Consider the following 23,627-nt stretch of genomic DNA (forward strand, 5'->3'; position numbering starts at 1 on the left):
ATTTCTGCCCTGCCGACATCCAGCTGAGCTGGTTCCAGGGCCAGCAGGAGCTCTCGGGCCACGTGGTGGCCACCGACCTGGTCCCCAATGGGGACTGGATTTCTACCAGCTCCTGGTGCTGCTGGAAACCCCCACGGCACGGGGTCAGCTCCAGCTCCAGGTGGAGCACGTCAGCCTGGAGCACCCCCTGAGCCGGCACTGGGGCACGGCCCGGACCCCACAGTGTGGGGGGAGTGGGGGAGGAACCGGGAGAGCTGGAAGAAGGATTAGGGTGTGCTAGGAGTAACTGGGAGAGAGTTTCAGACTGTCTACTTGAAACTGGGAGTACGGATCAGGGGTTTAGAAGGTCTGAGAAGGAGTTTGAAGAATGCTGGGGAGGGTGGGATGGGGTTGTAGGGGTCCTGGTGGGCACTGGGAGGGAGTTTGGGGATGCTGGGTGTAACTGGGAGGAATTTGAGTGAGTCTGGAGGGGCTGGAAAATGATCAGGGATTGGAAAGCAGTTGGAATGAGGTTGGTTGTGATGGGAAGAGACTGGGAGAGTGTAGGTGAATCCTGGTGGGACTTGGAAGGGACTGGGAGAGGGTTTGGGGGTTCTTGGGCAGTGGGGGGCAATGGGGAGGGGGCTGTGGGATCCTGAGAGGGACAGGAGGTGCTTTGGTGGGTCCTGGGGAGGCTGGGAAGAGATTAGGAGGAGGTTTCAGGGGGTCCTGGCTGGGCAGGGGGATATTGAGAAGGTGCTTGTAGGGGCTTGGGGTGTCTGAGAGGTTTTGGGGGGTCCTGACCCCTCTGGACACTCAGAGATGTCGCCAGACGCCACCCGCAGCAAGGTGCCAATGGGGATCGAGGGCTCAGTGTTTGGCTTCGGCTTCCTGGCCCTGGGGCTCGGCTTCTGCCTGAGAAAGAAGGTGAGGGAGGGTCCTAGGGAGTCATATGCCCCCTATCCTGGAGCGTGTGCTCCCCCTGGGGCCCCCACCCAGTGTCACCCACTTTGCCCACAGAGCAAGAGCCCGCAGCCCCTCCCTGTGGCCTTCACCCAGCTGGGACCCCCAGATACATCCACCCGCTGATTTTGGGGGGGCCATGTGACCCCCAACACAGCTGCTCCCAGTGTCCCCAGTAAAGTTTCCCAGTTCGCCCCGTCCCGTTTATTGTGAGGCGGGACAGGGGAGAAACTGGGGGGACCCCGGGGGGGGATCGTGACTGGGGGGGAGGGTGGGGTCCAGGTGGGGAACACTGGGTGCTGCGGGTCTGCCCGGCAACCGGTGAGTCATCACAGCTGCTCTCTCTGATTGGCTGAATCTTCTTCATCGCATTCTCTGATTGGCTGAGGAGAGGCCCGGGAGTTGAGAGAAGGAACAGGAGAGATCCCGCCCCGAGCACCGGCACGGGAACAACAGAGCCAGCCTGGGCACAACGAGGGAATTTATTACCAACCAAATCACAGCAGCACATGGAGAAGGGAAAGAAATCTCTCCAAACCCTTCCCATGAACCAACAGGGATCACCAGGACCATGGATCACCAGGGCTCTGCCCAACGGGGGTCACTGGGGATCATCCAACACCGATCCTCCCATGGGGGATGGAGCCGGAGCAGAGCACGAAGCTCTTCCCACACTTGGGGCACTCACAGGGCTTCCCTTAGTGGAGCCTCCGTTGGTGTTTGGACAAGTGAGAGCTCTGTGAGAAGCTCTTCCCACACTCAGGACACTCGTAGGGCCTCTCCCCAGTGTGGATGCGCCGGTGGTATTTCGGGGCAGAGATCCACCCAAAGATCTTCCCACATTCCAAGCAGCTGTAGGGCCGTTCCCCAGTGTGGATCACCTGGTGATGCATCAGATCAGAAATAGTCGTGAAGCTCTTCCTGCACTTCCCACACTCGTAGGGCTTTTCCCCAGTGTGGATCATCTGGTGTTGGATTAGCTCGGAGCTCCACTTGAAACCCTTCCCACATTCCAAGCACTTGTGGGGCTTCTCCCCTCCAGGAGGCTTCTCCACCAGCTCTGAGCTCTGCCTGGATCTCCGGCCGCCTTCCCGGCTCAGGGAGGGTCTTTCCTCCTCGCAGCTCCCTGGGCTCAGTTTGCAGCCCCTCCTTGTGAGAGATCTCCGGGGCTTTTCCTCCTCCTCCATCTGCCAACGCCTTGGGAATGAAAAATCTGGTTTGGGGAAAAAACAAGAGGGGAGTGCGTTGAGCTGGCGGTTCCCCCTTGCCCAAGTTCATCCCAGAAAATTATTGGCCATATTGTGTCTGTAAAAACCTCTGAAACAGCAAGATTCAGCCCCAAAATCCTCCAAACCTCAAGATACACATCAAAAACGCCCCACAAAGCAAGGTTCAGCCAAAATCCCCTTGAAAAACAAAGATTCAGTCCCCGCAAAAGAAATAAAGCACCAACTTTTACCCCAATAAAGCTTTCAAACACCAAGATTGACCCTTCAGAAAATCATAGATCCCCCTCTCTGGTCACCTGCTGCATTTGGAGGGCGGCAATGAACTTGGGGCTGCAGGGGTGAGGCTGTAGATAGAGGGAGGGATGGAAACTTGTGTTGCTTCTCTTTTCTGCTCCTCCTTCTCCTGTGTCCCTGCTTTTCCTCACATTTCTCTTCCTCCTACTACTCCTCCTTATCATGCACAATCCCACCTGCTCCTCCCATATGCATTATTTGACCGTTTTGTTCTTCAACCCTGCTTCTCCTTCCCTTCTCCTGCTGCCCCCAGGCCCAGCACCCACTGCCGGCTCCCTCTTCCCCCCAAACCCACAGCATCCCAGCGCAGGGGCAGCGATGGAGCTGGGGCAGCTCGGGCTGGGGCAGCGCTGGGCTCTCGGCCGCTCCCGCCCGCACTCGCTCCCCACTGCAGCCGCTGCCGCCACCACAGCGCGGGGGGGCCCGGCCTTGGCGCTCCCCCCCTCCCACCTCCCCAAATTCCCCTGCCGGGGGGCGCTGGGGCCCGGGCCGGGCGCAGGTGGCTCCAGGTGGGCAACGCTGGGAGCTGCGGCTCTGCCTGGACACTGCTGCGTCATCACCGCCGCGCGCTCTCATTGGCTCAGCGCTGCCCGAGGGGCGGGGCTGCACCAAGCCGGGACACCCTGCTCCAGGGGGGATGGCCCCAAAACGGGGGACCCCCATGCAAGGAACAACAGCAAAGGGTCTCTACAAACACAGGCTGCGAATCCGCTTGGACACAGGGCCGGGGACGTGGACATAAGGAAGTGACAGCAGAAGCCACCAGGGTCAGAAAATGTTATTAATTGACCACACAGACTGCTGCTCAGCCAAGCTCCTGCTACGTTCATATAAGACTCCTCTGTCTTCTTTGAGCACAGAAACCTCTGGTGATGTGAATTTTTCCACACACCTTGGGGGTCGGCAGGAATTCCTTCCCCCGCCCGGGGTGGAGGGCAGTGTGTGGAGCTGAAGGTGCCTCACCCAGTTTGGGTGATCAGCTCCCTTGGGTGGCAGCGGCATCGGGCATGGACTGGGGTTGGGAAGGATGAATTAGGGAAACCTTATAAATACGAGTGCCTAACAAAAGACTTTGAGAATAGGAAAAATATAAGCAAAATAGAAATGATAGCCATTTTTGACTGTGTGGCTGAAAGCAACTGAATGCCTGAAGGCCCCTTTGTTAGATGCTGCGAATACCAAAAAGCAAACAGACATCCTCCCTAGGCATGGCACGAAGGGTCCCAGATAAAATTTAGAGATAAGAAAAGCAGTAAAACATGGTAGTATAGTCATTCCTATAGGTTGCATACAAATGTTAGACAATTTGTATCTTCTAGAAGAGTGGTTAGTGGAAACTAGAATATTCAACATAGAAGAAAATTTCTTGTATCGTAAACGGGAAACTCTCACTCTTATGCACTTACTCTTGCCATCTTTCTTACTCTCTTACGCTCTCTGCTCTAACTCTTGCTCTATCCCTCTCTCTCCTTCCTGCTCTGAGCTGCAGCTGCAGTTCCTAGCAGGGCCTTATATATACCCACGCCCTACCAAATAAACTGCAAACTTCGAGACCAGAGCGCCTCAGTTTGTCCCTACAATCCCAACGCAGTAATTCCTACAGACTGTGTACCCGAGAGTGACCAGGAGACAGACGAGTGACAGATCAGGGGGGCTGGGAAGAGTCGGCAGCCAGAGAGCACTGAAAATCTCAGCAGGGACTACAGTGGCATCTTCGGGGTCTAAACATGGCAGGGCACCCATGGAGGGTAGAAAGGGAAAGTCAGGAAGGGATCCCGGCAAAAGGGATGATGATCCCAAAATATCTCTGTAGGGTCCCTTGGGAGCATCTTGAGGGAGTCTGCACATTCTCCCAGAGGTAATCAAGGACATGGACACCCAGAAGGGCAATAAGGGAAGTCCAGAAGGGATTTAGACAACAGGGGATGGATGGTGTTGGTGTGATGAGAAGGGATTGGGTGAAGGGGAGTGTGCAGGAATATGGTTCAGGAAAGAAGAAGCAGGAAAAATCTATGTGGGAAGAATAAAGATGATGGAAAAGAGGAGGAAGAGAAAAATACTGAGGATGGGGATGTTTTTCAACAGGCTCTTATCCTCAGAAGTTGCCAGCTGCTGCAGATCCTTTGTATCCCCGGTTGCCAGGACAGGCACACAAGGAGGTCAGGATTGCAGGGGGTTTCTCTGTGCTGGGCAGCGGCAGGAGCGGGCGCAGAGGGGCGGCACCGGGAGCACGGGCTGGGGGCCTGTGGGGAGCTGCGGGGCCGGGCCGGGGCTGTGGGGCAGCCGGGGCTCAGCGCCGGGCGCTGCCTGAGCCCAGCACCCCCCGGCAATTGCAGGCCCGGCAGTGGCCCCCGGCCCCCAGGAGGCTGCGGGACGCCCCGGCCGCTGCCCGGCCCCGTGGAGCTGCCGGCCCTGCCCGCCGGGGGGGCCGCGTTTGGACACTGCGGCAGGACAGGCACCGGCTCTGGGATACGGGCTGGCCACGGCAGCCACAGCACAAGGAGCAGCAGGACAAAGGAACAGCTGGGAAACGGGGATTGGATGGGCAAGCACCGAGATTAGCTTTTAAGCATTTTCCTTGGGTCAGTGCAGAAAGGAATGATTTAGCAGGAAGCTCAGCAGCTGTCAGAGGATGAGCACCCCCAGGCACTGAGGGGGCTGCAGGAGGGGCAGAAGAAGCCCCTGGAGCACTTGGTCACAAAGGCACAGCAGGGGAATGCAAGAAGGGATGAGGAAAAGGCCAAGGGGAAGGCAAAGGCCATGGCAGAGTTTCTACAGCCCCTGAGGGATGAACCCCAGGGCCCAAGGGGGCCCCAGCACCCAGGGGCTCTCACATCCTTACACCATCTTCAACCAGGTGCCCTCCTCACACTGACACCATTCAGTCCTTGATGGCAAAGATGCTTTCTGGGGATGCCCACTCACACAGGATGGTAAACTGGATTTTGCCTTGGAGTGGGAACAAGAGGTAGAAGGGAAAATGAGAAAGACATGGACGGTCCTTCTGCAGGGATGCAGGGAAGCACCAGCCTTATTGGGGCAAGCCTTGCAGAAAATATCACAAGAATTTACCCCACCCCAGGGATTGGGTTAATGCAGGATGTGGATGACTTGCTGCAATCAGGAGGACAAGAAGTGGTAGAAGAAGCCTCTGTGAATTGGCTGAACGTTCAGGCTAAAAAACATCTTTGATTATTTGAAAAAACAGCGCAAATGGTGGAGAAAAAAGTAAAATATTTCGGACATATTTTGACTCAAGGTTTGTGGTGTATTAACCCAGGGAGGGACCAGGGAATCTCAGAAGCAATATTACCCAGCACTAAAAAGCAGCTGGGACAATTCTGAGGATTAACAGGGATTTGCAGAACCTGCATTGAGGATTCTCTGTTCCAGCCCGAATATTGTACGACTTTTTAACCCCAGACAGCCCTAGTATTATGGTATGGACATAAGAAAAAGAACAAAACTTGACAAAATGAAAAAACAAAGTGATTGACGCCCCTGCCATGGCTCTACCAGAGTCAGAAAAGAAATTGGAATGGGATGTGGATGTTGAATAGGGCCATGCCAAAGGAATTTGGAATTCCCGGCTGCAGGAGCAGCATGGGAGGGCACCACTGACCCTGCACTGAAGGCAACGCAGCAGCAGCCAGGGCTCCACATCGGGCCAAGCCCCTGGGCCTGCCCACAGATCCTCTGCTGAAATCCTCTGCCTGGGCACCCTCCTTTGGCATCTCCACACACTGGGGCCAATCCTTGCTGCCACTGCTGGAGCTTCGCTGCTTTCTGTGCCTGCACTGCCACAGCTGCTGGGGAAGACAACGGCACAATTCCACTCTGCCCCTCAGTTACACTCACACACTGGGCTGACTGGGATTCCATGGTCGGAAAATATACCAAGCTAAAATTATTAAAAATCTATTTCTCTACTCAGGCTTCATGTGCCTTTGCATTGGGGAAACAAATTTTGAAGAGATTTCTAAGGAATGTTCCTCCACTCAACAGAGAGGAGTTTAACATCTCAATAGACTGGGAATAGCCCAAAAGATACTCACAAAGATAACGACCATTAAGGCCCATCAGGAAACATCAAGGAACACCCACCCCAGACACTGCCCCTGGCATAGTTGGAGATGCCTGGTCTGCAAAAGGATAAGAAGGAAATCCAGGAGTGCGGACCTAATTAATATAGAGGGGAAGAAATCCGGGGCCGATAGGAAATTAAATACTTAGAATTATATAAATTGGAAGCAATGAACATAAAACCAGAGGATTTCTATAGGTTTTGAATGTAAAAAGTTAAGGGAAAATCTAGTAAAACTCACATCTCATGGAATGATTTTCTCTGCACACCCGGGCTATGTATGGCTGAAATTATTTCTTTTGCACATCCTGGCCAGAATCAAGTAATGCCTTGATTCTCTAACAGTAGAAATGGTGTTGAAGAGTTTTGGGTCCTCCCGCAGTTTTGGTGACAAGATTACACCATTAGAATGTTTTTTCTTAATACTCCTACTTTTGTATTTTCAGTTAAGATTGGGCCAAGGGTGTGAGAACCACTTTTTAGTGTTAGGGTAATAAGCAGAAAAAATATTTATTCCTTTGGGGATTTTTGGTGTATGTTTATGAGTGGCTGTTAGTGATGGCAAAATTTTGGTATGGAATTTGTAATGTTCACTGTTCTCCTTTAGGCTGCATTTGGCAAAACCAGAAGCCCTGTAATATTTAATAGAATATTGTTTTAAAAAGAGACCAAAAAAGAAAAGCAGCGGGAGGGGGGACGGGAGAGAGGAAGGAGAGAATATGTGAGTCACCTGATGGGCTTTCAAGAGGTGCTTGAATTGGGGAAAAGGGGGTTGGATCCCCAGAGGTAGCAGGAGGGACCTGGAGCTGTCCGCTTTGAAACTACACCCCAAAAATACTGAAAATCAGGGATTCCTCCCAGAAAAAAGCTGTCAGGAGTTGTCCAAAAAGAGTGAAAGAGGGGATTGGGAACCCGAGATTGAGCAGGAGAGGCCTGGAACCCCCAAAAGCAAGAACGGGGCAGGGGGTTTGATGTTGGAATGATGATTGGGAATGGGCCAAAGAATGGGGGAAAAGAGGGAGCTGGGACGCCCAAAGATTGGGGGAGGGGGCTGGGAAACCCACATTGAGTCGTGAGGGGTCAGTAGATTTGGGGAATGATGAGAAAGGGGGGGAGAGGGGAGGGAAAGGTGGAGTTGGGATGGAAGAAAGGTGGTTCCCTGTCCCTTAGCACTCGATCCCTGGAGCGATTATCTGCGGCTTGGATGGGGGGGCAGATCCGCACTGGAGGGGCCCCCTGCCCATCCCAGTGTGTCCATCTCGCTGCTTCCCTCGAGCTCCCAGCCCGGCCCCGGCTGCCTGCTCTGCTCCCTGACGGATTTCTACCCTGCCCACATCCAGCTGAGCTGGTTCCAGGGCCAGCAGGAGCTCTCGGGACACGTGGTGGCCACCGACCTGGTCCCCAATGGGGACTGGATTTCTACCAGCTCCTGGTGCTGCTGGAAACCCCCCGGCACGGGGTCAGCTCCAGCTCCAGGTGGAGCACGTCAGCCTGGAGCACCCCCTGAGCCGGCACTGGGGCACGGCCCGGACCCCACAGCGCCGGGAGGGGCTGGCAGGACACGGAGGGGATTGGGGGTCCTGGGCTTAACGTGGACACCCTCCCTGGGAACCCTCTTCCCGCTCTCCCATCTCCCTTTATACCCCCTCTCCCACCCCTTTCCCACCGCTCCCGTTCCCGCCCCGCTCACCCGAGAGAGCTCCTCGCCGGCAGCCGAGAGATGGAGGAGAAGGAGCAGGAGAAGGAGGATCAGGAGGAAGAGGAGGGGTAGAGGAGGAGCAAGAAGAGGAGGAGGAGCAGCGAGAGGAGGCAGCCCGTGCGTCCATCGCTCTCTGGATGTGCAGCCCCTTCGCGCCCGCAGTATCGGCCCCCCCGTATTGTGTAGGTGACCGGGGAGGGGGACCTCGCCCCGAATATCTTGGGCGGTCCTGGCAGGGTTTTTTTTGAACAGGAGAGGGATATTTGGAGCTCACCCGAAGTATCTTTGGGTCTCCCTGTTTCTTTTTTTCGGGAGGCGGCGGGCGGAGCGATGTTTGCATCTTGCAGGGCTCCAAAGCTGTCCCGAAATCCCCTTTTGGGTCCCCGGGTGGTTTTTTGGGGATGTCTGGGTGGTGGCTGCAGACAGAGCCCCGGCGGTGGGTGGGGGATGGAGGTCCCCGGAGCCCCGTGGGGATCGCCCGGGACTGGCAGGGCGAGGGGAGCAGCCTTGAGGGGGGGAAAGCGAAAAGGGGAGAGCCCCGGGAGTGCCAGAGCCTGAAATGGGGGCCTGGAGAGGGGGGACCCCGAGAGCCGGGAGTGAGGGGAGCCTGGAGAAGGGATGAGCCTGGAGACGGGGAACCCCTGGGACACCAAAGTGGGGACCCCAAAGCCTCCCCGAGCTCTGGCCACGCCAGGGGCTACAAGGCCACGAGGCCGGGGCTGCTCCGGGCCGCTTCCAGGCTGTCCCTCTGCTCTTGGGTGCCGGGGGTGGCCCTTTGTGACACGGGCGTGTGTCAGGGCCCTCGGTGATGCGGGACATTGTGGTGCTGTCATGAATGAGAGCGTTTGAGATCGCTTAAAAATCGGTGACAAATGCATGAGCAAAAGTCAGATTTAATATTAAGCAACAAATTACAATAAGTTTGTTGGCAAGATTCACTCCACTGCCTACAGGACAGGTGAGGCACAAGAAGGCAAGAACAACACCAAATAAAATCCATGCAATCAGAACAGAAATTAACTGGGAACTCTCTAGGGGAGTGTGGGTGGGTGTGTGCTGTGTTTAGGTGCATGCAGGGATTAAAAGGAACACGGCTTAAAAATTTTACAACTCTAAACAACACTTTAACTTCTCCCTTAATTTGTCACTTAACTTATACCTTAGCCCCAGCAATCCAACAGAGGTACAAAACTGAACTAATACCTAGCTTAACTTATAACTTAACAATTCCACAGAGCAATAACACTTAGTAGCATTTAACCTAACTTACAGCTATAACTTCCAAGTTGTACTTAGCAACTTAATACAAAAAACCCACTTATGACTTACATTTAAGAACGTAGCAAAACATTTAGCATTTAACAGCATTTAAGTATGTTCATAACTATAACTGAACCTTGCTTACAGGCCTAACTTAGATATCCAAGGTACTTCCACATCTAGGAAAGCTGTATTTCTCCCAGATTTGCTATAGCATATGTGCAGGGGCACACACAGACAGGAATAGTCAATGTAGGCAATTCACCTCAGAGCTCAGTGAAATCCTCCCTTCAGATGTTTTTGCATCTCCCACTGGCCGAAGGATGGGCCTTGAGCAGTGAGGGTATGGGCCCAGGACACGTCGTGTTTCAGCGATCCTCCAGGCACAGCAAAGCCGAGGGTTTGCTGGCTCTGAGAGGCCCCTCAGAGGGAGACTGCTGGTCACAGCCCACGGTGGCCCAGGAGAGCTCAAAGGTCTCCTTTTGGATTTCTGTTGATAGAGAGTGGGATCCAGTCATAACAATGTTTCATCCTGGCCTCAGTTTGGGTGGGACTTTCTCTAGGAGTGGGGGAATGCATCCCCACACTGGGATCTCAGGGGTGCCCATGGCCTGGGTGACGCTGGCCCGATGCCAGGCACCCACCAAAGCCACTCTGATCCTGCTCCTCCAGCTGCAAGGGAAGAGAAAGTTAAACCAGGAACTCCAGGATCAGATTAAGATACGACGAGCAAACACACAAAACAGCAAAACGGGCGTCACAGACACAGCCTGGGCACAGCGAGGGAATTTATTACCAATCAAATCATAGCAACAGAAGGAAAAGTGAGAGAAATCTCTCCAACAACTTCCCCCCACCCAATGGGGTTCACCAGGACCACAGATCACCAGGGCTCTGCCCAACGGGGGTCACTGGGGATCATCCAACACCGATCCTCCCATGGGGGATGGAGCTGGAGCAGAGCACGAAGCTCTTCCCACACTCGGGGCACTCACAGGGCTTCCCTTAGTGGTGACTCCGTTGGTGTCGGGTCAAGTTAGAGCTCTGTGAGAAGCTCTTCCCACACTCAGGACACTCGTAGGGCCTCTCCCCAGTGTGGATGCGCCGGTGGACAGTGAGGTTGCCATGTTGCTTGAAGCCCTTCCCGCAGTCGGGGCAGCGGAAGGGCCTCTCCTCTGTGTGAATCCGCTCGTGTAGGAGGAGATTGGAGCTTCTCTGAAACCTCTTCCCACACTTGGGACACTCGTAGGGCCTCTCCCCACTGTGGATGCGCTGGTATCTCAGGGAGGACATCCACCCAAAACTCTTCCCACATTCCAAGCAGGTGTAGGGCCGTTCCCCTGTGTGGATCACCTGGTGCTGGATCAGGGTGGAGCTGTTGCTGAAGCTCTTCCTGCATTCCCCACACTCGTAGGGCTTTTCCCCAGTGTGGATCATCTGATGCTGGATCAGCCTGCACTTGTAGCTGAAACCCATCCCACATTCCGAGCACTCGTGGGGCTTCTCCCCTCCAGGAGGCTTCTCCACCAGCTCTGAGCTCTGTCTGGATCTCCGGCCGCCTTCCCGGCTCAGGGAGGGTCTTTCCTCCTCGCAGCTCCCTGGGCTGGGTTTGCAGCCCCTCCTCATGAGGGATCTATTGGGCTTTTCACCATCCTCCATCCCCCCACGCCTTGGGAATGAAAAATCTTGGTTTGGGGAAAAAACAGGAAGAGAGCTCCATAAACTCCTTGCCCAAGTTCATCTCCAGAATTCAGGAGGACTGGGCATGTCATGTCTGTAAGAACCTCCCAAACACCAGGATTCAGAACCAAAAACCTCCTGTCTTTGTTTGAAAGATAGGGGTCTGTTAAGAAAGGTTAAGGAACCTCTCTTTAAAATGGTGAATGTAAACCCCCTCCCTCCAAGTTATTTTAATTTTGAAATTAAGGGGCTCTCAGGGAAAGATATGGGAATAGAAATTACAGTTCTTTACGAGGAAAAATTAAAATGGAACTACAGAATTACAAAGAACAAACCCAAAACACTGACTGAGTCAGAATACAACCTGACACTCTGTCAGTCAGGGTGTTGGTAGCAGTCCCATTAAATGGTGGCTGCAGTCCTCCTGGAGTGACAGATGTGGTTCAGGTGAAGCAGTGCTCCTGTAGACGGGTGAAGTTTTGCTCCAAAGGTTCAGTGATGATGCAGAAATCCAGTGGAAAAAGGTGCCTTGGTGTTCCAAATCTCAGATTTTATCTAGGTAGGAAAGGCTTGGCTCCTCCCCCTGGCTGGAGCATCTCCCAATGGAATGATGGAATTTTATCAATCATGCAATGGGACTCAATGGCCCATTAACAGAAGATATCTTCCTGGAGGAAGGATGGGTTGTGGAAAAGATAAAGAACACTGCCCCACCTGGTTTTAACAGATGGCCCATTAGCAGAGGATATCTCCCACAGAGATAAGGATCACTGTCCCACATATGGTGATAGAATTTGTACTTTTGGTCACATCCTGTGACCTAAGACACATCCCCTGCTCGTCAGGGCCACCAACAGCTTGGGGCATCTGCTTTTTTCTACAAATAACACATGGTATCTATGGATAACATCCAGAGGCAGTTTTCATACTGTTGTGCCTTCAACAGGAAGGGCTGAAGATTCTTCCCATGCCCTGTCTCATCCTTTGCTCTTTTGATTTTCATACACCTGGGTGCTGGCTGAATCTCTTCAAAGAACATTTTTAACACTGCTTGTTTTACCCTATGTATCTAGAAGAAAATAATATTATTCAGTTCAGACTTAATTTTTGTGTGGTTGGCCACTCACATTTTGAACAATTAATATTCCATGGTACCTCTTGCCTTTTCCTTACTATCAATCTCCCTGTGTACTGCACAAGAAATATTCAGAGGAAAATACAGTGGCAGCTGAGGCTTCTGGAACTCCCAGAATACTGAGCCTGCAGAGGAGGCAAACAGCCCTGGCAGTGCCTGAGGGGACTTCTCCTCACAGACTCCTCTCAAAGTGTGTCACTTCAGCACGGGAAGGCTTTCAAACCTTTGCCTGTCCTTCCTCCTGTGATAAAATTTAAGGCTCCTCCTGAGAAAATACTGACCTACAAACAATTCTCCATTCCTCAACAAAGCTACTCAGGTGCTCAACTTAAGAAAGAGCAAAACCAAAGGTGGTCAGAAATTTAATATCAAGGCCTATTTGCAGAGAAACCCCATCATATGGGAGCAAATATTTATTAGCATCAGTTCACCCAAAAGAAACCCAACTCTGTATTAAGCAGAGTTTTAAACTAACTTGAATTCTTTTTCCGCTCATATCAGCTGGACTGGTTTGCTCCTTTTTTATCCTAGAGAGAATATTAGAACGATTTGCTCTTGACAGGACTCCTTGGGTGGTCCCCAGCGCTGGCTCCTCACCACGCCTTACCTGGGCTGTTAACGCAGCCTGTCAGCACCACCTGACTTTGGCAGCCTGTTCAGGCCTCGGGCACGGCTGGTGCCACGGTCCCCTCTGGTGCCACGGTCCCCTCTGGCTCCTGGCATATCCCTGCTGCTGGAGGAGCCCTGCTCGTGCTGCTGCCTGCGTTCAACAACGCCGGTCCTGCTCCCCAGGCAAAGAGAGACCAAAATCACTGCTTTGGGCAGCTCGTTTGAACGAGTTGAACACTTACTCATCTCTAACACAGACCTCTTAACACCCACACACCAACACCTGGAAGTCACCTCATCTACAGAGGTGAGGAAGCCTGAGAGAACAGAAGGTCGGCGTTCAAGCACATCAGGTTTTTAATTTAGTGGAAGCGCTCACTCGTTCACAAGCCTTACTTGTCTGAGGGGCCTCTCAGAGCCAGCAAACCCTCGGCTTTGCTGTGCCTGGAGGATCACTGAAACACGACGTGTCCTGGGCCCATACCCTCGCTGCTCAAGGCCCCATCCTTCGGCCAGTGGGAGATGCAAAAACATCTGAAGGGAGGATTTCACTGAGCTCTGAGGGGAATTTTTCACAGGTACCTTGCCTACACTGACTGTTCTGTCTTTGTGTGTGCCCCTGCACATATGCTATAGCAAATCTGGGAGAAATACAGCTTTCCTAGATGTGGAAGTACTGTGGATATCTAAGTTAGGCCTCTTAGCAAGGTTCAGTTATAGTTATGAACTTACTTAAATGCTTAAGTGTTAAATGTTTTGCTAAGTTTTTAAATCGAAGTCATAAGCTACGTGTTGATTTTCCATTAAATTACTAAGTACAACATGGAAGTTATAGCTATACCTTTGGTTAAATGCTGTTAAGTGTTACTGCTCTGTTGAGTTGTTAACGTTAAGTTATAAGTTAAGTTAGGTATTAGTTCATTGTTGTACCTCTGTTGAATTGCTGGGGCTAAGCTATAAGTTAAGTGACAAATTAAGGAAGCAGTTAAAGTACTGCTTAGCATTGATTAGTTTTTAGGCCATGTTCCTTTTAATCCTTGCCTGCACTCTCTTTTGTCCCATGCACCTGAACACAGCACACACCCACTCACACTCCCCTAGGGAGTTCTCAGTTCATTTCTGTTTTGATTACCTGGATTTTTTTGGTTTTGTTGTTGCTTGCTTTCCCTTGTTGTGCCTCAGCTGTCCTGTAGGCAGTAGAGTGAATCTTGCCAACAAATTTGTGCTTTGTCGCTTAATATTAAATCTGACTTTTGTTCATGCCCTTGTCACCAATTTTTAAGCGATCTTAAATACTCATTCATGATGAGTGCATAAATGGATTTCAACGGATTACAATCTCATTCATGACAGCACCACAATGTCCCGCATCACCGAGGGCCCTGACACACGCCCGTGTCACAAAGGGCCACCCCCGGCACCCAAGAGCAGAGGGACAGCCTGGAAGCGGCCCGGAGCAGCCCCGGCCTCGTGGCCTTGTAGCCCCTGGCGTGGCCAGAGCCCTGGGAGGCTTTGGCCACGGTGGGAGCCGGCAGCCCCAGCCCCGGCCTGCAGAGCCCTGGGGCTGCAGCCCGGGCTGGCCGGGGCAGGAGGAATTGGCCGGGCCGGACGTGCCAGGGCCTTGTGGGCAGTGGCTCCGTGTCCCGCGGGAGGCCGGGGACGAGGGGTGTCCCTCAGGGCTGTGCCCGGGCACCGGGGCTCGTCAGTGCCTCGCTCAGTGACACCCAGGGGCACCGAGCGCAGCCTCGGCGCCTTTGCAGGGCACGGGGAGCTGAGCGGGGCAGGGGCACCACGGAAACACCGAGTGCCTGCCCGGGGCAGAGCCGGGGCAAAGCCGGGCTGGAGAGCCGGGAGAGGCTGCTCAGAGCTGGACCGGGCACTTGGGCACCTGGGAGACAGAGCCCGGCTCTGGGCTGACACTGAGCCAAATACCTGAGAAATCACAGCCGGCTTTTCTAGACACACTTCGTTATTTTGTATTTTCTCAACGTCACTTTTTATCAGGGAATATTTTCAATGCTCATTTTACTTTATTTTTTACCCTATAGAAATAATTCCGTTGTATTTTGTAATGTGCGAAGAGGTATGTGCAGGGAAAGGTCGTGGGAAATGGAATTTTTTATTCAATATCGTTTCAAATCTGAGATGTGACAAGACCAGACTTTGACTCCAGCAGCAGTGTCTGGTTCCAGACTGCTCTGCTTTTCACAGTGACATCTCAGTTTATTCAAATCCAGCAATCAATGCCCTTGAAACATGGAAAAGCTGGGAATGAGTTTAAAGCCCTTGGAGGGGTTGCTGTGTCCGTATATTCCCCATCTCTCCTGGTTTCCGTTCAGCCTCTCCACTCCTGTCCTAGAGCACATTGCTGGATCCAGAGTTCAGTACATGCTTTTATAGATAGATATTTACATGTGATTAGTGCGTACACGATTCTCTTGCAGTGAGTTACGGTGATGGTAATTCCATGATCCTCTGCTTTGTGCCCAAAGAATGGTTATTGTATCTAAACCCCGGCAGCCCGGGAGGGGATTTGTGCGGGGCCGGGGCGGGGAGAGGCTCCTTGTTCATTCCGCGGGCGTTTTGAAGCCTCGCTGCTCGGGTTTTCTGCGGCTCTCTCTGTGCACCGTGGGTTTTTGCTCGGCTCGAAATCCCCCGGTCCAAGCCTGGATAGTCTGACCGGTGGTTTCCCCGGGAAATGGATCTAACGACTTTTATGGAGAGAGACAGTTTTGATCCAATTGTTTGGAAAAAGAATTTTAATGAGGTGAAAACAACAAACAGGAAGGCGTGCACTGTACTGGGAATGAACTGGAAAAAAGCAGGGTCCAGGGTAGGGTAGGGATATTTATACACTGGGGTGCAGGGAGGGATTAAGGCAGGGTCTGAGGGAGAGATCCAATGGGAAAGAGCAGTTAGCAATATTATAATTCCTGCAGCGAAAAGTAAGCAATAGGAACAACGAGATCTGAGAACTTGCTACTAACAGTCTACACAACTGAACAGGGGAAGGTTGGGAGGCTTATACAACCTGGTTACTTTGGGTCTGAGGCCCTATGGGTGCAGGTGTGCAACTGGATGGTACTGAGGCAAGGAATTTGGGACCTTTGACCCAGGACTCAGATCTCTTTCCCTCTGGGAGCGACTTTTAATGAGCGTAAGAGAGATGTTTTTCCACAGAGAGAGAATGCAGGAGCACCCTTGAGGAAGGGATCCAACAGCTGAGAGAAGTGGCAGTGCTGGAGATGCTCTTTGGGAGGGATGGACAGCATGACAATGACCCTGACAAGGCCAGGTGCACAGGGCAGATGTTGTGGAATCTGGCAAACCTAGAGCCATTTCAATATAGCACCTTCATTGCAACAATTAATGCCGGTAACAGCCGAGAAACAGTGGATTCTGTCACCAACAAGCTTAGGAACTACAAGAGTATGATCAATGGCCTGATGCAGGCTCATGTCTCTGCTGTGATTAAGAGCCTCCAAGAGGAGATGAGGGAAGAGGTGAGGAGGAACAGTTTCCCAAATGGCATTTGTGTAAGTCACAGACCCCAAAGTCAGAACCCAACATCCCCCAGCTAGAGAGAGTATACACCCCACAAGCTGCCTGTGGTTCTTTCTGCGTGGCCATGGGGAAGACATGAGAAGATGGGATGGGAAACCCACTTCTGTCCTGGCAGCACAGGTGTGTCAACTCAAGGAGGAAAACACTAACTGAGGGAGCTCCACTAAAGTGAAGGATGCTTCAACCTCCCATGACCGAGCTGTTGGGTATTACAGAAGGGAGGATGATCTGTCAGATCCCCTTGAAGGAACCTCTGGTATGTATGCCCAGGAAGGAAATAATAACCAGGGCTAGAGGGGCCTTGCCTCTAGCCAGGGAGAGGCACAGGAAAACTGGATCATTTGGATGGTGTGGATCCAATGTCCTGGCACATCAGAGCCACAGAAATATAGAGTGTTACTTGATCCTGGTTCACAATGTACCCTAATGCCACTGGGACATGTGGGGGCAGATCCTGTTTCCATTGCTGGGGTGATGGGAGGATTGCAGGAATTGACTCTGCTGGAGGCTGAGGTGAGCCTGACTGGGAAGGAATGGCAGAAACATTTCAATTTTGACTGGCCACTTCCCAGGTGGGCGTTGCCCATGGTGTCTCTGTTGCAGCTCTTGCAGCTGTGTCCAGTCCATGGCTCTGAGCCCCTTCTCTTTCTTCTCTGGAAAATCACATTCCTGTATCTCCATCTGCTTCTTGTTTTTGTAAGAATCTTCTATTTACAAGGGTCCCCAGCAGGTTCTTCTATTTACAAGGTCTGGACCTCCACAGCTCTCGACTGCTGGCAGCTCTTCCCAGTCACCTTCCCCCACTGGGGTTCCAACTCCACCACTATCCCCACAGCCGGGCTATTGCCTATCACATCGGGGTCACCACTCATTGCAGTTGAGACAGAAGTGATGACAAAAAACTCTGTGTTCGTGCAACAAAAAACAACTTTTATTGAGGGCTGTTCTCCCTATATAGCCTTTGAAGTCTGCACGGTTAGCTCAGCTTGGCTAAATTAGTTGCCATCTGGCTAACTGGCCAATGGCTGCCTGTGTCCCAGATGGCCTAGACCTGCTCCCCAACAGCCCAGACTGCTCAAGTTATAACATTACAGTAGTTATAGAATTATTTACATTATAAAATTACAGTCGGGATTAGTTATAACTGGAAGGCCTCCAGGCCAGCTGTTAGCTACTACAGGTTTAGTGCTGGCCAAATCTTCCACTAGAATTATTTACTCATTTCCTGCTGTGAGACAGGATTAGGAGGAAGGCAAAGCAGGCTCAAACTTTAAAGGGTATAAAAGAAAGAACTTTATTAACAGAACTAAAAGAATTATAAGAATCAGAATAAAACCTTCAGAACATTTCTCCCTCCACACCCTCTTTTCTTTACACTGACAGCATGCAGGAACAATTCAGCCAGTTTACCATCTCTAAAATACTCTTTTTCCAGTTCACTTAGGGAGAGGAGTCTCTCTTTTGTCATGCTATGGAGACTTCTCCACAAGAGACAATTCTCTCGTGGCTTCAAAGTCACAATGAATCAGCTGCCCAGGAGAATGGAAATCTCATCAATTTATAAAAGTCCCTCCCCTCGACCTACAGCTTTCCCCACAATTGTATTTGAGGGCTCAATCTTTGGCTAATAGGGTACACTTTTAAGGATGAGCTGTTCAGAAGCAAAGGTTCTCTTCATCTATCTCTGAGATCATCTTCATCTCTGGGAACAGAGATTCTCTTCTTCTTCCCTGGGGTAAAGAGTCTTCATCACTCTCATCTCTCTCTGTTCAAGCTACTTCAATATCTGTTTGTTCAGCATGGATGCTTTTGCTCATGTCTACAATTTGAACACTTCATCCTCCACGTGCTTTTGTACAAGTTACAGGGAAATAGAGTCTGACATATCAACTTTATCTTTCCCATAGACTTACAAGAGGATTTCAGCCCAAGAGTGAGGCATCTCCTCAATCCCTCCCATCTGGGACCTGAATTCTACTTCTCTAACCTTGGGGTCCACATGTTGTTCCTCTACATGTCTTCACTCTGTCCTGTTGTCTCACTCGAGAGAGAATTGAAGGTCTGCAAGTCTCATCTGTACAGTGAAAGAGATAATATCTTGTTCCAAGGCCTGCAGATAATCATATGATCCCTGCTGGTGGTGGCCAGAGCTGTTTACAGTGGAGAATTCTGGGGGGCTGTGCCAGGATTTTTAGGGGGCCCAGCCAGAACAGTGTGGCCGCTGTGGCTGCACAGCTTTTTCAGTGGTTTAACAGGTTGTCAGTTCTCAAAACTAATCACTGATTAGATTTTGTCAGACATAGAGAAAGCTCTTAGCAGCTCCTGTCCAAAAAAAAAAGAAAAATTTCTGGGGGTGGCTTCTTCCCTCCTCACAAAATGTCAAATGTGCAAAACCAGCACAGAGGGTCCCCCCTTTCTGTTGTGAGGTCTCGTGTTGTCACCCTTGGCTCCATGAGGCCCTGTAAAGTCAAAATGGATCCTTCATTCCAGGAGACCCCACAATGTCATAATGATCTCTGGACACCATAAGGGCTTGAGGCATCACAATGGCCCCTTGGTTCCAAAAATCCCTGCAGAACCATAGGGGCCTCTGGATTCCATGAGACCCCACAGTGTCACAGGATCCCTTTCATTCCCTGAAGCCCCAAAATATCACAAAGGATTCTTGGTCCCATGACGTCTTGCAGAACTATAAGGGCCTCTGGATTCCACAAGACTTCAAAGTGTCAGAGTCACTTTATTTCTCCAAATCCTGAAAGTGTCACAATGGATTCTTGGATTCAAGAGACCCCCACAGTGTCACAGTGTCCCCTCAGTTCCATGAAGTCGCAGAGAACGACAAGGCCTTGTGGGATCACAATGGATCCTTGGTTCCATGAGGACCCGCAGAATCACAGGGGCCTCTGGATTCCACAAGACACTGGAGTGTCACAGTGTCCACACAGTTCCATGTGTCTCCTGAGTGTCACAATGGCCCCAGGGTTCCATTTGTCCCCTCAGTGGCACAATGGTCCCACAGTTCCAAGAGGCCCTGAGGTGTCACAATGTCTCACAGTTCCGTGTGTACCCTGAATGTCACAATGTCCCCACAGTTCCATGTGTCCCCTCAGTATCACAAGGGCCCCAGAGTTCCATGTGTCCCCTCAAAGTTACAATATCCCCAAAGTTCCACGTGTCCCATTAGTGTCACAATGACCCAGGGTTCCATGTGTCCCTTCAGTATCACCATGGTCCCAAAGTTCCAAGAGACCCTGCCGTGTCACAATGGCCCAATGGTTCCATGTGACCCCTCATGTCACAATGGCCTCAGGGTTCCATTTGTCTCCTCAATATGACACTGGCCTCAGGATTCCATGTTTCCCCTCAGTGACACAATGGCCGCAAGTGTTCATGTGTCCACCAGTGTCACAATGGCTCCACAGTTCCATGTGTCCCCTCAGTGTCACCATGGTCCCACAGTTCCAAGAGCCCCTCCTGTATCACAATGGCCAAATGGTTCCGTGTGTCTCCTCATGTCACAATGACCTCAGGGTTCCACGCTTCTCCTCAGTGACACAATGTCCCCAGGCTTTCATGTGTCCCCTCAGTGTCACTTTGGCCCAGGGTTCCATGTGTGCCCTCAATATCACAATGGTCCCACGGTTCCATGTGTCTCCTGAGTGTCACAATGACCCCACGGTTCCAGGAGGCGCTGCAGTGTCACAGTGACCCCACGGTTCCATTTGTCCCCTCTGTGTCACAATGGCCCAAGAGTTCTCTGTGTCCTCCCAATGTCACAATGTCCCTACAGTTCCATGTGTCTCCTCAACATCACAATGGCCCCAGGGTTCCATGAGTCCCCTCAGAATCACAGTGTCCCCATGGTTCCATGTGTCCCCTCAGTGTCACCATGGTCCCAAGGCACCAAGAGACCCTGCTGTGTCACAATGGCCCAATGGTTCCATGTATCCCCTCATTTCACAATGGCCTCAGGTTTCCATGTGACCCCTCAGTGTCACAGTGGCATTCATGGTTCCACGTTTTCCCTCAGTGTCACAATGGCCCCAGGCTTTCACGTGTCCCCACAGTGACACAATATCAGCACAGTTCCACGTGTCCCCTCAGTGTCGCAATGCCCCCACACTTCCAGGAGGCTCTGCAGTGGCACAATGGCCCCACAGTTCCATGTGTCCCCTCAGTGAGACAATGGCCTCAGGGTTCCATATGTCCCCTCAATGTCACAATGGCTCCAAAGTGTCATGTGTGCCCTCAGTGTCACAATGGCCCCACAGTTCCACCTGTCCCCTCATTGTCACAGACGAGCAGCACTGGAGTGGGAGCAGCACCACTGGAGGGGTTGCAGCTGCACTGGAACAGGAGCAGTGGCTGTGGAACAACAGGGGAGAAGCTGTGGAACACAAGTCCTGTGAGGAGCAGCTGAGGGAGCTGGGAATGTTTATCCTGGGGAAGAGGAGGCTCAGGGGAGACCTCATCACTCTCTACAACTCCCTGACAGGAGGGTGCAGCCTGGTGGGGGTCAGGCTCTTCTCTTAGGGAACAGGGACAGGAGAAGAGGACACAGCCTTAACTGCACCAAAGGAAGGTTTATCCTGAACATTAGAAAGAATTTATTCACAGGGTGATTGGGCATTGGATTGGGCTGCCCAGGGAAGTGTTGGATTCACTTGTAAATGGGGTAACTGCACCACCTAATTAGTGCCTTGTCTTCATTTTCTTTTGGTTTTAGTCAGAGACAGGATTAAAAACACAAAGGAGGTGAATTTTCTTGAATTTGGGCTTGGTTGTTTAATGAATCTTAATGTACAGAGAGTTCTGCAACATGTCTAGCCACCAGCTAAAGGCCAGCAAAATAGAGGCGTATCAAGCTAGATACAAGGATTTTAAAGTTAAAAAGTTCAATTAAGAACTAACACCTATATTATTTATACTTTTCACTAAATAACCAAACTGCTGTGACCTACTGTGCAGCAATAACTGTCCAACCAGAATCTACTACCTGAAACCATGAAGAAAGAAGAAGAAGACAGAAAGAGACAACAATTAAAGCCTTCCGTCTTGTTCCATACTGTCCTAGGGTGATGTTATGGTGCTTGTATCTCCAGTCATGTGTTCTATTTATGCTTGGTATTATGTCCTGTGCTTTCAGGACTGAATCTGAAAGTGAAGGTTTATTTTGTCTTGTTATCAGCCGGCTCATCTCCCCCATGGTCTGTGTTTAGGAGAGGCTTGCTCGCTTGCTCACTTTTGCTCCTACTTTTTTTGCTTTTGCCCTTGCTTTTGCTTATTAGTTAGCTCAGCTAGGCAGTCCAATTTTTTCTCTGGACTGTTTTTTTTCTCTCCCTTTCCTGAATACCATCTGAACCTGTTCTGGACGGGGACCTGGGAAACACCAAGGAACACCGGCAGTCTGCATTCTGTCACCTGCAGCAGTCATTCCCCAGTGCCAGAGACTGATAACTGAGCGACCACTCGCAGGAGAGACTCTCTGAGTTTGTCATCCATTCAGAGGGGTGAAAGAGTTTTTTATCATCATGTCTTTTTTTGTGCTGGGGAGTGTTTTGCTTGTTAAATAAACAGGTTTTTTCCCACATCTCTCTGAGGAAATTTTTCCGGTGGTGGGGGGAGGAGTCGTGGGTGTTTGCTTTCTGGGGGCTCCTTCCAAAGGTTTTCCCCCCAAGTTTGCCCTAAACCAGGACATATAAATTTTACTATATTCTAAAAACCCCAAATTCCAAACCCTTCACCATGTGAAATCACATATTTTATTCCAATAATACACCTGTGACTCCAGCTCTATTATTCAAATTTGGAAGCCTTCTCCAAGGCCTCAAATCAAAAGCAGTGTTCTCCTGGGGGTCAGTGTCAGAAAGCACAGAAAGTTCAAAAGTACCAGGTTTCTGGGATCCAACAGTCACCATCCCTGGAAGTGTTTAAGGAAAGACTGGATGTGGCACTCAGTGCCATGGGCTGGTGACAAGGTGGTGTTGGGTCATTGGTTGGACTGGATGATCTCAAAGGTCTTTTCCAACCTCAGTTCTGTGATTCCGTGATTCAATGGAGCATCAATGGCAAATGGGTGGATAAAGAGTGGAACAGGCCTGGCAGCTGTTCTGGGAGCAGTGCTGGAGATGCCGAAGGGAACGGCGGCGGAGCGGGAATGGAGCGGCGCCGGAGATGCCGAAGCTGCGGGACACAGAGCGGCTCCGAGCGCTGTGTCCTGCAGGAGCCAGCCCTGCACACCAGAGCCGAGCCCGTCAGGCTGACCCAGAGCAGGGGGCAGAGGCAGGAATTGCTGCTGGGCCATGGGAGGTGCGGATCGAGTGCATTTAATGGTGACTTGGGGGTTTGATTCTTGTCACTGCAGCCACATTCTGTGGTGCCAGGACCCTTCCAGTTCATCTGAAGTCATGAAATCAGGACAAAAGCAGAACAAAAGGAATCCAACGGCCTTCTCAGCTGCAGGGGAACACATCTTGGTTTAATGATTTCTGATACAGGAGCCAAACTGGGTCAGTTATTGGCCTGTGGTTTTTTTTAATCCAGGAACAATTTGCAAAGTACTGACATTTGGCATTAAAAACGAGCAATATGCCTCATCATCTGAATATTGCATATGGAGTACAGAGCTATTTCTGGTTGTTAATATTGCATTTTGTCTTCTTTTTCTTCCTCTGCCAGAGTTAGAATTAAAAGCTCAAGAGACGGTATGTTGCGTTCGGACTCAGATGTTTATTAATTCTTATCTATATTACAGTGAGTTCTACAGCACTTCTAGCTAACAGGCTAAAAATGGTGATGTATCTCTGTCTTTACAAGGCCTTTTAAGGCCTAACTGTCCAATTAAGAATGAACACCAAAATTATTTTTAGTTTTAAACCAATAACCAATCACCTGTGACCTGCAACGAGGAATTGCCTATCCAATTAAACAAGATCCCACCTCGACCCATAAAGAAGAAGGTGAAAAAGAAAGAAACCTCCCTCTTGCCTTCTACATATTACTATATTCTAAAACCCTAAATTCCAAAATTTCCACCATGTGATATTACACACTTTTATTTAAACTTCACACCAGTGATCCCAGTTTTATCATTCAATTTTGGAAGCCTTCTCCACAGCCTCAGGTCAAAAA

The 23,627-nt window shown here is 51.1% G+C and overlaps 1 pseudogene; it reads right to left on the reverse strand.

Moving 5' to 3' along the window:
• Positions 1-1,553: 1,553 nt before the first annotated feature.
• LOC148217896 (uncharacterized) lies at positions 1,554-11,167 on the reverse strand (annotated as a pseudogene).
• Positions 11,168-23,627: the final 12,460 nt, after the last annotated feature.

This window comes from Sturnus vulgaris, unplaced genomic scaffold (genome assembly GCF_052056855.1).
Source record: "Sturnus vulgaris isolate bStuVul1 unplaced genomic scaffold, bStuVul1.hap1 Scaffold_198, whole genome shotgun sequence".
Classification (NCBI taxonomy): Eukaryota; Metazoa; Chordata; class Aves; order Passeriformes; family Sturnidae; genus Sturnus; species Sturnus vulgaris.